Here is a 13,235-nt window from a genome sequence, read left to right on the forward strand (position 1 = left end):
CAGCCAGGTTGGCTAAAGCCTTGAGCAACCTGCTCTGGTGGGAGGGGAGGTGGCCCAGGGCAGGGGGTTGGGGCTGGATCATCTCTAAGCTCCATTCCAATCCCTTCACATACTATGACACCATGAACCACTCACCCAACCCCAACCCTCATTAAATCACCCTCCTAAATGACCAGTCAGCACGAAGAAGACAAATCTCCCCCTCCCATGCAGATTACCAGCAGGGTTGTGCTCACTGCATTGATAAGTCTTGTTGATATATTGACTTTTATTAGCTGCCACCAGCCCCACCCTGCCCAGGCTGGAAAGCCATGGCCACACCATGAACCACTCACCCAACCCCAACCCTCATTAAATCACCCTCCTAAATGACCAGTCAGCACGAAGAAGACAAATCTCCCCCTCCCATGCAGATTACCAGCAGGGTTGTGCTCACTGCATTGATAAGTCTTGTTGATATATTGACTTTTATTAGCTGCCACCAGCCCCACCCTGCCCAGGCTGGAAAGCCATGGCCATAAATTAGGGATGGAATATTTATCTCCCACCGTTGTGTAGACATGAAGTATGTTTAGCAGCATTTACTGGAGCGCAGTAAAGTTTTATTTATCATCTCTCTCCCCCCCCTCACTGTTGCTCTGCTCATTGCATCACCGTAAAGCCAATGGCCTCAAGACGTGCAGCTCCATCTTCTAACCACGCTGGGATGGGGGGATGGACTATATTTTATTGCCACATCTTCACCCTCCTGATATTGCCATTAAAATATAATGTTTAACACATCCCTGGGGTTTAAAGATGCTAAAATTAGTGGCTGTGACCTGTGATGGGTCATTGAGATTGGGTTTGGGATTGAGAAGGAGAGGATATTTGTCATCCTTATGTTGCTTCATTGAGATGCTTCCTTCAACCCCATTTCCAGGTTATTTAAGGATTCTGCCATCATTTTGGGGAGGTTTTGATCATTTTGGGGGTTTCAGAGTCCTAAGTGATGTCTTGCTCCAGGAGAGGGTAGAGAGCAAATCCAACAGAGCCAAATTCCTGCAAAAACCCAATGGCATCACTAATATGAAGCAATGGCTTTGCTACCACCTCTTGGCCTCCTCCCAGCTGTGCAAACAGCTGCTGATGCCAAAATGAAGCCTAAAATGTGTCTGGGTCAACCTGGGGCTCAGCTGCCTCATTCTATAAATGGAGCTCGTGCTCCTCATTTGCATCTCTGCATATATGCAAATAGGGGCTGATTGCCTGCAGTCAGACTGCCAATTGAACACACACCCCCTCAACAGCTAGGTAAGGCTCCACACCAATTACTCCCCAGTTTTATTCCTGTTCCACAAGCTAAAGCCAAGAGATTTTGGCCAAACAAGGCACAGAGGGTGGGAGATGCCACCAGCCCCATGCCCACAGCATTGCCCCAGCCCTGACATCACATCCTTCCCCTCTCACCCCAAATTTGCCCTTCCTCAATTAAGCAAACATAGTTCCTGCAGGATTTCTCACTCTCCTGTGGATTTCCTTCATAGTGGCTGATTTTCCTTCAAGTTTTCCACCCAAAACTGGATTTTCCTTCAGGTTTTCCACCCCAATCTGCTGCCAGGCTCAGCCTCAAGTGCAGAGCACTAATGCCCTCCTGAGTGCCACTTCTGTTAATAACTCCCTGGAGAGATTTCCTTTCTCCTTTTTCCAGTAGTTCTTCCTTGCAAATCCCAATTAACCTTCAGAACTGTTAAAATAAAACCCCAAATTTGTCTTCTTTTATCCCATTATCTCTTTCCCAGCTCTCCCCATGCTGCACTGTGGATCACTCTCCAAGCACATATATTCCACCGATTTCCATGTCTTTCTCCAACAAATCCCAAACTCATCACAACAGGATTTTTCCTCCAATCCCAATTTTGCAGAGCAGGAGTGATCCTCAGCCACCAAATTTAATGCAATGTCTCTGGGATGGTGCAGCATCCCCTCAAAATCCTTCCAATAGAGCACGGTGCCTCCTCAACACCTGGACATGACATGGATTAGTGCTCAGAGCCAAGATGTCCAGGTGTCCTACAAGCTTAGCAGCACTCCCAGGGCTTGTGCATGCTAAAAATTCCCCCCTCTTCTGCTTTTTCCTCACTTTTAATCAAGCAGCATCATGGTGAGGGCAGTGGGATCTGCTGATCTCCACGTGCTGCCCAGCAAAACCCTCTCCAGGCAGCTGTGGGTTTAATCCAGAATTAAGTGTGTCAGGAGAAGGAGAGACTAGATCATAATCCTGTGCTGAAAAGGACTGAAAATGGGTTTATTCCCACCAGCAAATTCCCAGACCCCCTTTTCCAGCAACAGGCTCAGCTTTCCATCCTGACATAGAAGAGATTCCCAATTAACTGGATCCTTCTGGTGCCTCTCCCTGTGTTGACATCAAGGAGATGCAGCATCTGGATGCTGCCCCTGAGCACAGGAGACTATGGAAAACTTCACTTGGGATCAAGGATCTTGTCTCCAACCAGTGCTGAAAGCACTGCTGGGCAAAAACCATCCTGGAGATGCATCTCAGGGATAGAAGAACAAATTATTGTACTTGATGTGGTTTGTTAGAGCTCCAAGCTGGAGCTGATGGATTGATATATATGATGAAATTTGGGGAAAAAAGATGCCAAGCCCCTGGAAGAGCTCAATCCATGTCTTGAGTGAATTTGGGAGGGACCTGCTGGCTGCAGGAAATGGTTTTGCTGCTGCTTCACCCTCTGTCAGGATGAGGATTTCGACACCAACAGCCAATTATTTGTAGCCACAGCTCATGGTGTTAATCTAGGCTGGAGCATAATCCCAGCCAGGACTAATTAATGGAGCTGAAAGCAGCAGGGAGCTGCTCCCATCCCTGGAAGTGTTCCAGGCCAGGTTGGATGGGGCTTGGAGCAATTTGGGCTGGTGGAAGATGTCCCTGCCCATGGTAGAGGGTGGAATGAGATGAGCTTTTAGATGATTTTCAACCCAAACTATTCCATGATTCTATGTCTTGAACTCTGAACTTGAAGAGAGCTCAAGGAGTGTTTGGCCAATGCTCTCAGGCACATGGTGGGATTGTTGGGGATGACCTGTGCAGGGCCAAGAGTTGGACTTGATGATCCTGGTGGGTCTCTTCCAAGTCTGAATATTCCGTGATTCTGTCTTTTGGAGTAAGTCCCACCACCCTGTGTCTCAATTTCCCACTGGCAAGGACAAAAGCAAGACCCTTTACAAACCCATCTGAGACCCAGCAAGAATCCCATCCTGGAGTACCAGCATGAGGCTATCAGAGGTGCTACTCCAGCAGAAAATAACCCCAGGTATGAATTTTCCCACCTGACCCTCCACAATCCTTCCTAAACATCCTCTTCTTCCAGATTTAGTGGGACATCCACAGGCTTGGGATGGGTAGAAGGGGGAAAATACTTAACTTCACTGAAGAAAGAAGAAAGAGGGTCGTAATCTGCACAAGTGGAGGGGATTTAGTATTAGTATGAGGATTTAGGTTTCCACCAAGGGCTTCCCACCAAGTTGAGTCCCAGTGGGACACCAGCAAGGTTTTGCCATGCCCAGGTGGCCCAGGAGATGCAGGTGACCATGACCTGGGTGATGAATTTGCTTACTTATTTCTCTATTTGCAGGAAATCCAATTATCCCATATTTTTGATTGGTGACAAATGAGGAGCCATCGATTCTCCCCCTCCCTTCCCAGCTGTCTGCTGTGAGTGATCTCTGCCTGCACCATTGATTCTTGTGCTGTGGAACTGGAAAGGAATCATTATTATTAATATTTTGGGGAGGTTTTTTCCATTTTCCTTCTGAACTCCTTCTCAAAGCACAACTTCAGGCAGAGGAAGGGGGAAAATAAAACCTGGTGCTGGGCTGAACTAGCAAGTGCTACAAAATCCACTTTGGTTTGGAAATTTAGAGTGTGATGTGCAGCTCTTTACACCAAAAATTACCTCAGGGGAGCCCAGAGCAGCCAGATCAGCCCTGATCAGTCAAAGTCCTTCTGCCTCTTTCCTCCAGGGCTGCAAAACCTTCTGTGCTCCCATGAGGAACATTCTGGAGGCAGCTGGTGGTATATGGGGGTAAGGGATGGAGGGATGAGAAAGGGAGGGATGAAGAGGGAAAGGGAAGGAAGGATGAAGAAAGGGGAGGAATAGATGGAGGGAAGGATGGAGGAAGAGAGGGATGGAGAAAGGGAGGAGTGAGAAAGGGAGAGTGAAGGAAAGGAAGGAGGGAGCAACAGGATGGGTGCAGGGAAGGATGGAAAGATGGAGGGAGGGATGGAAGGAGGAAGGACAAAGGAAGAGATGGGGGGGTGAAGGAAGGGATGGAAGGATGAATGGAGTGATGGAGGAAGGCATGGATGGAGGGCTAGAGTGGCAGAGGGAAGGAAGGAGTGATGAAGAAAGGGAGAGGTGGAGGAATAGAGGGAGGGAGGGAACAACAGAAGGATTGGTACAAGGAAGGCTGAGGGATGAAGGACGGGACAGAAGGATGAAGGACAAAGAAAGGGATGGAGAGGTGAAGGAAGGGATGAAAGAAAGGACAGAAGGATGAATAAGTGATGAAGGAAGGCATGGAGAGATGAAGGAAAGGATGGAAAGATGAAGGAAGGGATAGAGGATGGACAGAGGGAGAGTGATGGAGGCAGCAACAGCAGGATGGGTGGAGGGAAGAAGGGAGGGAGAAAAGAAGGGAGAAAAGGAGGGAGAAAGGGATGAAGGAAGAAACAGAGGCATGAATGGAGGGAAGGATGGTGGAATGAAGGGAGGGATGGAGGGACAGAGAGACACCTCCACTGTAACAGACACATCCTATAGGCATTTCCAGCTCTGGCCTTTGGCACTGGCCCAGTGATGCCTCTCTGGACACTGGTTTGGCCAATTCAAGGGCCAGCTGCATCCCAGCCTCTCCCTCAGCTCCTAGCACAGCCTTTGCACCCCATCCCTCAGCAACCTCCCCCTGACTCAGTATCCATCCATTGCCTTTTCTCCTCCCTCCCCCTGCCCCTCTCCCTGGACAAAGCAGAATTGCTAATTTGAAGCCCCTTTTCGCCCCGATTTACACTCAGTGATTAATAATCCCTCTGCTCTCCCAGTAATTCTGTGCTGCTAATAAGATTAAAAAATATCTCCCTCTTCCAGCCTCGATTCATAATGCTGATTTACCATCACTCTTCTGCTCCCACGGAGAGGATGCACATGGCTGTTACCTTAATCCCTATCCATCTCTGCACCGTTGAGAAATAACTGCTAATTAATACCTTTCTGTCTCCCAACTGCTGCCAGATCTGCTCAGCTATCAATGTTCAGCTTTTTGCTGCTGATCTCAAAGGCTGATAGAGCAAAGTCCCAGCCCTGCTCACTGCTTTACCTCTGCACATGGAATGTTGGTGGGTTTTGGGGCTTTTTCCCCCCCTTAAAACTGACATCCTGGAGGTCTTCCCACCCCAGATGTGATCACCCTGAGGTCATGGAATCATCAAGGTTGAAGAGACCTCTAAAATCATCAAGTCCAACCATTAACCTGTCACTGCTGTAGCCCAGCAACAGATCCAGACACCTCTTAAACACCTCCAGGGATGGTGACTCCACCACCTCCCTGGGCAATATTCCAATGCACATCATGGGGATCTTCAAGATCTAAAAGTTCTCCTCAAACAAAGGGAATCTCATTAAGATTGCAGATTCCCATAAGTGCACCCTGGGTTCAACACCTCCAGGGATGGTGACTCCACCACCTCCCTCAGCAAACCTATTCCAGTGCCTGAAAAATACAGGAGAGATTTTTTTGAGCATCTTTTCATGACTCCATCCATGACTCAAACACCTCCATGGGGTGTCATCTCCCCATGACTCTGCTTTCCCACATCCATCTCTATTCCTAGCTAGTTCTGCTGCATGACTTCACATCCCCAAGCCTGTCTGGATACAGAACATCCTTAGATAAATCAAACCTCCACATTTTTCACCCCACTGCATATCTTCCTCCTCTACCAGGAGACCCTGAACCGACCCTACAGCCAACCCAAGAAGTCAGATGCTTCAGGAATAACAGCAGCAGCAGCAAGAGCTTGGAAGGGAGAGAAAAAAAAAAAACCCAGCAGAGCCTCTGATCTGCTGAATGTGGCAGGGGAGGCCGATGCTCTGCTTTTAATAAAACATAACGAAGCATAGGATCATAAAATATTTCCTTTAATTCAGTGCTCCCGAGAGGGTGGGTAATAGAGGTTGGGTAATGCGGTAGGTTTTCCTCGCCGCTCGCCGCGGGGGGAGAGCAGTGCTGAGGTTGTTAAACAGCCCATTTGCAAACCTGTAAGTGCTCTCCTTCCCGTCCTCATCGCGTTCAGGGGGGCTGAAAGACGAGAGGGGGCTGTGCACATCCCCATAGAGCCATAGCGCATCAGCTCGCAGAGCCACATCCCACCAGGATGGTTTTTCCAGGGTGGAAAAAAAGGTCAAAAGAGCAAATCCGAGGAGGGCTAGTCAACTGCCATCCTCATCCTCAGCGACCACACAGTGTTTGAGCACATACATGTTGCATTGATGTACAAACATACAGGCGATGTGGCACAAGCAATTAACATTGCTGCCTTAAAAAAAATTGCTCAGCATCTGCTTTGTCCTACCCCCAGCACTAAATATAACCCTTCAATATGCTCCTTCCCTCCACCAGAGAGATAACATTGTTTAAATAAACCCTTTCGATTTGAAACACTCAGGTTGTTGTCTCCCAGCAGGAGCTTTTAGCAGAGCAGGAGGCAAAGGAGGGTGAGCCATGCATAGAAACAGAGACATCCCTAACATCCCAGTGCCCAAATCCTGCCCTCTCCCAATCATTTCTTGCAACGAAGCCACACAGATAGGTTTTCTTGCTCCAAAAAAAAACTCGAAAAAGACATATTTCTAGGAACAGAAGGGTTTAATTTGGGAAGCTTCCTCGAGCATCGCTCCCACGCCGCCGCTCTAATTACAGCCCCGTAAATTCCCTCAGTCAGGAGGAATCCCAACTATCTCCTCACAACTATCTCAACTGCTCACAAAGAACTTCCTTAGGGAACACACACACAAAAAAAAAAAAAGTCGTAAGAATGCAATAAGACACAAATAGAGCTTCAAAAGAGCCACCACAGCCACACTTATGGAAAATATCTCATTAGCAAGTTCCAAGGGGGAAGAAACTCCGAGTGGAGATGAAGTGCTGGAGGATTTTTTTTCCATGCATGATGGTCTGTCTGGAAGCCAAAGAAGCAGCAGTTTTGTTCCTGGTGGTGATACAGCTCTTGTATCCTCTCTGGAGCAGAATCTACCCATTGCCTGGTGCTTTCCCACCAGCAGATCCAGCTTGTTATCCATCCCGCATGGAAAAACCTCACTCCCCAGCAGTTCACTGCATATATTTTGGGGTGCTGGGCTCAAATCCTCCCACCCTGTTCTGAGTCACCACATCCTTCTGCAATACAACTTTTGCAGGTTTTATTTTTAGGAGAAAAGCAAGAAAAGCAGCCAAATCCAACCACGAGCTCTGGGGATGCTCCTGGTGCTGCAGGCAGGGCCTGGGGGTGGGATGGCAAAACCTGTGGTGTGGTTCCCTGTTGTCACAGCTTGTGCAGGGAATAGGGGTTTTCTGAGCTTAAAAATAAAGAGAAAGGTCCTTGATGGAACAGAAAAAGGATCTCAGATCATGGTACACCAAGGGATTGCATGAATTCAGGCTGGAAATCTTCCTAAGCAGGACACAGAGCCAAGGTTTGGAACCCACTTTGCAGAGTGGGCTGGGCTGGAAATCTAAATCACTTGGCCATCAAAATCCTTTTTCCAGATCATTTCCAGCCAAACCAGATGAGCTTTTGCAGAAGAAAAGACACAGCCAACAACTTACTAGTGATGAAGATGGTGCTCATCTCTACAAGAGACTCATCAGGGTACAGGGAGCTCAGCTCACCCACCTTCCCCCACCTCAAAATTGGGGTAATCCTGATGGCTTTGGAGATATCAGCTGAGCTGGAGCATTTTTCTCCCCCTCCTGCTGTTACAGTCCATCTCAGCCCCCTGGTGAGGACCCACCAGCTCCTAAATGTATTCCTTAACACTCAGGATGATGACATCCACCAGCCAAAATTATCCCTTTCATCATCTTCCTCTTTTCAAGCTACAGCACCAAGAGCAAAACACACCTTGGGGACCAGTTGAGTTTCCTCCCCAGCACAATCACCACTAAAAGTAACATTGCAACCAAGAAATCCAAGGTTGTCCATAAAACCCATCTCCCCAGAAAGCATGTCCATGGATGGTAGTCCACCCAAAAGCAGATCCAAGTGCCACTCACCACATCCCCTCATCATCCTTCATCCCACCCATCACTCTGCTCCCTTGGGGAGATCCAAACCCTCACCATGGAGCATCTCTGCATTGCTCCAGCCCTTCCCCATCACTGCAGATCCCTTGGAAAAGAAACAAAGAAGTATAAATACATGTGCAGAGTAGATGTATCCCAACGGAGAGTTCTCCAGCTCCTGTTTTCCCCTGTCCTGGCCAGATAGGCTGCAGCCTCAGGATTTATCTCCAAGCACAGGGAGGAGGAGCAGAGCTGCTAATCCCCTTCGCCCTCCCCTCCCAAGTCTATTGTTGAAGGAATTATATAAATGGGAAATTAAACTGAGGTTTGGGCAGGAGAAGGACTAAATCCCTGTCTCCTCAGATCCACTCCACAATGCCTCTGAGACACCCCATCTTCCAGCCAGGAAGGATTTGCAGATGGAGATACACTCCAAGCACCAGAAGAGACAAACTGTGTGGTCTGGAGGTTGAGAAGGGCTTGGTGGGGCCACATTTCCACCTTCACAGTCCTATTTCCATTTCCTCCACTGGGAAATGTGGGTTTTCCTGATGTTTCCCAAACTTCCTTGGAGGTGGATTTCCATTCCTTCCACTGGGAAATGTGGGTTTTCTTGATGTTTCCCAAACTTCCTTGGAGGTGAACTCTCAGCCAGCCGAGTGCAAACAAGCAGAGCACACACCTTCCCCGAATCAAATGCTTTGCAGACCCCCAAAACCTAATTTGATAGACTAATTACTGCACAGAGGGAAGCAAAGCAGTGGGTTATTATCCCTGTGTTTGCTACGAGCCTGTCTGCCCTTGGCATTCATGGTGAATCCAGTCCCTAAAGCACTGAAAACAAGCCCGTGATTGACGGTTTATTTTAGGAAAAAGAGGGGAAAAGTGGGAAGGAGATAATGCCCGGAGAGATAATGTGAGCGCCAGTCATTAGTTAAAAACAAGCCCATCAGTACTCCAAGTGCCTCCCAGAAAGCAAACAAAAGGGCAAAGAGAGCAGCTTGGCAAGGGAACAAAACCAGCCACATCAGCTGCATCCTCCCCGCTCAGCTCCGCAGCAGGATTTACCAGCCGGCAAGTTCGCAAGGGAAAACTGCAGCTCCTGCCTCCCAAAAACTGGGATGTGAGGGTTCTTTCCCTTGCTTCTCTTCTTTGCTGATGTCTGAGCAAAGAGCCTGACTTGGTGTCACTGAAGTCAAAGTTTTCTCTCGGGAAATATGGACCGAGGGGACCTCATCACTGGCAGGTCCCAAGGGTTTGATGCCTCTTCTCCCCAGTACATGGTCCCAGGTAAGTTCTGGTCATCCAGGGTAAAGTTTCAGCTCCATTTTCACCTCCCTGCAAGGCTTTTCTCTCAGGAAATAGGGACCGAGGGGATCCCATCACTGGCAGGTCCCAAGGGGTTGATGCCTCTTCTCCCCAGTACATGGTCCCAGGTAAGTTCTGATTATCCAGAGTAAAGTTGCAGCTCCATTTTCACCTCCCTGCAAAGCTTTTCCCTCAGGAAGTGCTGCAGGAGCCTTAGCAAGATCGTTGTCTCTTTCTCAGCTTAATTCCCAAGCCATTAGCACATCTGGTTTAAATAAAACCTGCTCTTATCCCGGAGAGCTTTCCATCGGCACATCTTCAAGCACAAGGTGAGAGCAGGTCAAGCATTTCTAGTCAAGGATTTTCTGACAGAAGAGACCATTTCTACAGTGACAACCAGAAAAAAAAAAAACCCACACGAAGCCCTGAAACATCTCCAAGGAAGGGGAAGCTGGTGAGATGGTCGTTGATGGCATGTCTGGATGCTCCATGAACACCCATGGATGCAGGAGCTGAGTGGCACAGCCACATTGCTCAGGGCTGCCCCACACGTATCCCTGAAACATCTCCAAGGAAGGGGAAGCTGGTGAGATGGTCGTTGATGGCATGTCTGGATGCTCCATGAACACCCATGGATGCAGGAGCTGAGTGGCACAGCCACATTGCTCAGGGCTGGATGCAATGCCAGGACATAGCTTGGTTGGAAGTGTTTGGAGGCATCAGAGAAGCCACAGAGCACAGGTAAAAGCTGTGATATACTTAGCACATAGCACTTAGCGTGTGGCATGTAACATGTAGGACCTTGCATGTAGCACCTTGAGTGTGGATGAGAGGTTGGACATGCCCTGTCCATGTGCACTGGAAGCCTGGGAACCAACTGTGTCCTGGACTGATCCCCAGAGCCCAAGCCTGGGAACCGACTGTGTCCTGGACTGATCCCCAGAGCCATGATCAGCAGGTGAGAGGAGGATTCTGCCCCTCTGCTCCTCTCACCTGAGACCCACCAGGAGTTCTGCCTCCAGCTCTGGGGTCCCAGCACAGAAATGACCTCAACCTCTTGGAGCAAAACCAAAGGAGACACCAAAGTGGTTAGAGGGATGGAGCAGCTCTGCTATGAGGAAAGGCTGAGACAATTGGGATTGTTCAGCCTGGAGAAGAGAAGGCTTCAGGGTGACCTAATTGTGGCCTTCCAGGACCTGAAGGGAGCCAACAGGAAAGATGGACAGAGACTGTTTACAAGGGCCTGGAGTGAGAAGACAAGGGGGAATGGCTTCACACTGACAGAGGGGAAATTTGGGTTAGATATTGGGAAGAAATTCTTCCCTCTGAGGGTGGTGAGGCACTGGCACAGGTTGCCCAGAGGAGCTGTGGTTGCCCCATTCCAGGAAATGTTCCAGGCCAGGTTGGATGGGGTTTGGAGCAACCTGGACTAGTGAAAGGTGTCCCTGCCCATGGTAGGGGGTGGAACAAGATGGGATTTAAGGTCCTTCCAACCCAAACCATTCTGGGATTCAACACATAGCACACACCTTGTAACATATAACACTTTGCACATAGCAGTGGCTGTTTAGCTCAAGGCTCTCAGGAGCACACCCAAGACCTGAACCCCAACTCCTTATCCCAGGCCAAAAGGGACCAACATTCCCAACCCAAACCCTACAGCATCCCTAGGCCTTGTTTCTGGGGGGTGCTAATAATGCTGAGGGAAGTTGAGGGGTAAATACCCCCCAAAGTGAGCTTTGAGACTGGGGAGAGGTTTAGAAATGCCCAAGGACTAGCCACTATTTAATGCATGAAGTTTTCCATGGAGAAATGAAGTCTGGAGTATCTCCACACCCCGAAGATATTTATTAGGTGAAAGGCACAAGGTGAGGGGAAACTCCTTGCCTGTGCTAAAGCTTTTTATTCTAGAGCTCTGGATTAAAACTGGCAGCTCTGAATGGCTACAAAACACAGCTGGTGGGAAGAGAAAAATTGGGCTAATTGGGGAAGGGCAATTAGCACAGTAAGGAGGATTTTCAGAAGGGGCTTCGACTGCCTGCGTGGCCTGGATTTACCCAGAGAGCAACTCACAGGCTTCATGGACATGTAAAATTCATGGAAATAGCAGGAAAGGCTTAAAAAAGAGGACTGACCCTAAGCGGAATGCAAGATTGGATGGGGAAAAGGATTAGTAGGAAAGGATGGGAGCGTGGGATGGATTCTCAGGTCAGTGCTGTGTGTGCAAAGGTAAATTAAAGCAGGTTTTCCTCCCATGTGGCACAGAGGATGCTCTTCCTTTCCCCTCACTCTCCCAGAACACAATTCCCACCAAAACCCTCTTGTCCCAGTGAAATCCACAAATCAGTATTTCCCTCCAAAAAAGGAGGAAAATGAGATTTTCCAGCCTGGCAAGGAAATTACATGTCAACTAGGGAAATCCCTGCGAGGAAAAGCCTCAGGAGGGTCCTTAGGATCAGAGAAGGGAGAGAAATTCAGTTTGCTGATAAAAATGATAGCTGTAAAGTGCTTTTTCCAAGCTGTATTTTAGCTTGGAGAAGCAGCACAGGAATATCCCTAAGTGCAGGTCCCTGCAAAGCTCAGAAACTCCACAAACAGCTTCAAACAAGGAGCTACACTTGGACTTTTCCCTTTTTTCCCCTCACAGGAGGTGCTGATGGGGATGGAAATAGAAGCTAAAGCAAATCACTCAGATAAAGACTAAAACATCTCCCTGAGATCCCAACTCACTGTGTTCATCCCTCCCTGTCTCGTCTGCAAACACAGCTCTGATATTCCGAGCCTGGAAAACAAACCCCAAGGAACAATTTCTGGGGCCATATTTCAGGGGCGGAACTGAGCAGTGGCTAATCAGCCAACCCTGATTCCAGCCATGCCCAGAATCCAGTGTTCTGCTTGCAGATGGGTCTTTTCCAAAAGCAAGGAGGACCCTGAGGCGATGGCTTCGGCGTTGTCCGTGGTCCAGCCGCTCTCCTCCTCCGCATGGCCTCGTTTTGTCAGCCTGACAGCTCCTTAACCCACTTAGCCTTGGCCTCAGCAGCTTTTTTTTTGTGGCCAAGGGGAGAGATTGAGCTTGTTATAAAGGCAAAAAGCTGTATTACAAGGGGTGATGCTTCCCAGAGGGATGGATAACACATCAGGAAGGATCTGCACTGCCGCGTTCGGGTGAATAAAACCCAATGGCTTTTCATTAGGAGGTGATGGATGGAAACCATGGATGGAAACCATGGATGGAAACAATGGATGGAAGCCTCAAAATGCTTCCCAGAGAGGCACAGATGCTTTGCAGGATGGGATGTGCTTCCAAAGGATCCCTGGTGGTTTCCTTCATGTGGGATCGTGGTGATCCTCCGGGATGCACGGAGCCGACACCATGGGATAAATAAGGTGACAATAAAATAGGCAAAATTCCCACAAAAAAAAAAAGGCTTTGGAGACATGTGGCGAATGGATTTGTAGGGATGAACAGTGGGAGTTGGCAGGGTGGGCACATGCCCCCCTGCATCTTTCCAGGTGACACCACTGGATCCTGTTTGATCCCTCAGAGGTGAAGCACTGGGATGTGGAGGGACAGACCTATGCGGCCA

Source organism: Acanthisitta chloris, unplaced genomic scaffold (genome assembly GCF_000695815.1).
Source record: "Acanthisitta chloris isolate BGI_N310 unplaced genomic scaffold, ASM69581v1 scaffold10820, whole genome shotgun sequence".
NCBI lineage: Eukaryota > Metazoa > Chordata > Aves > Passeriformes > Acanthisittidae > Acanthisitta > Acanthisitta chloris.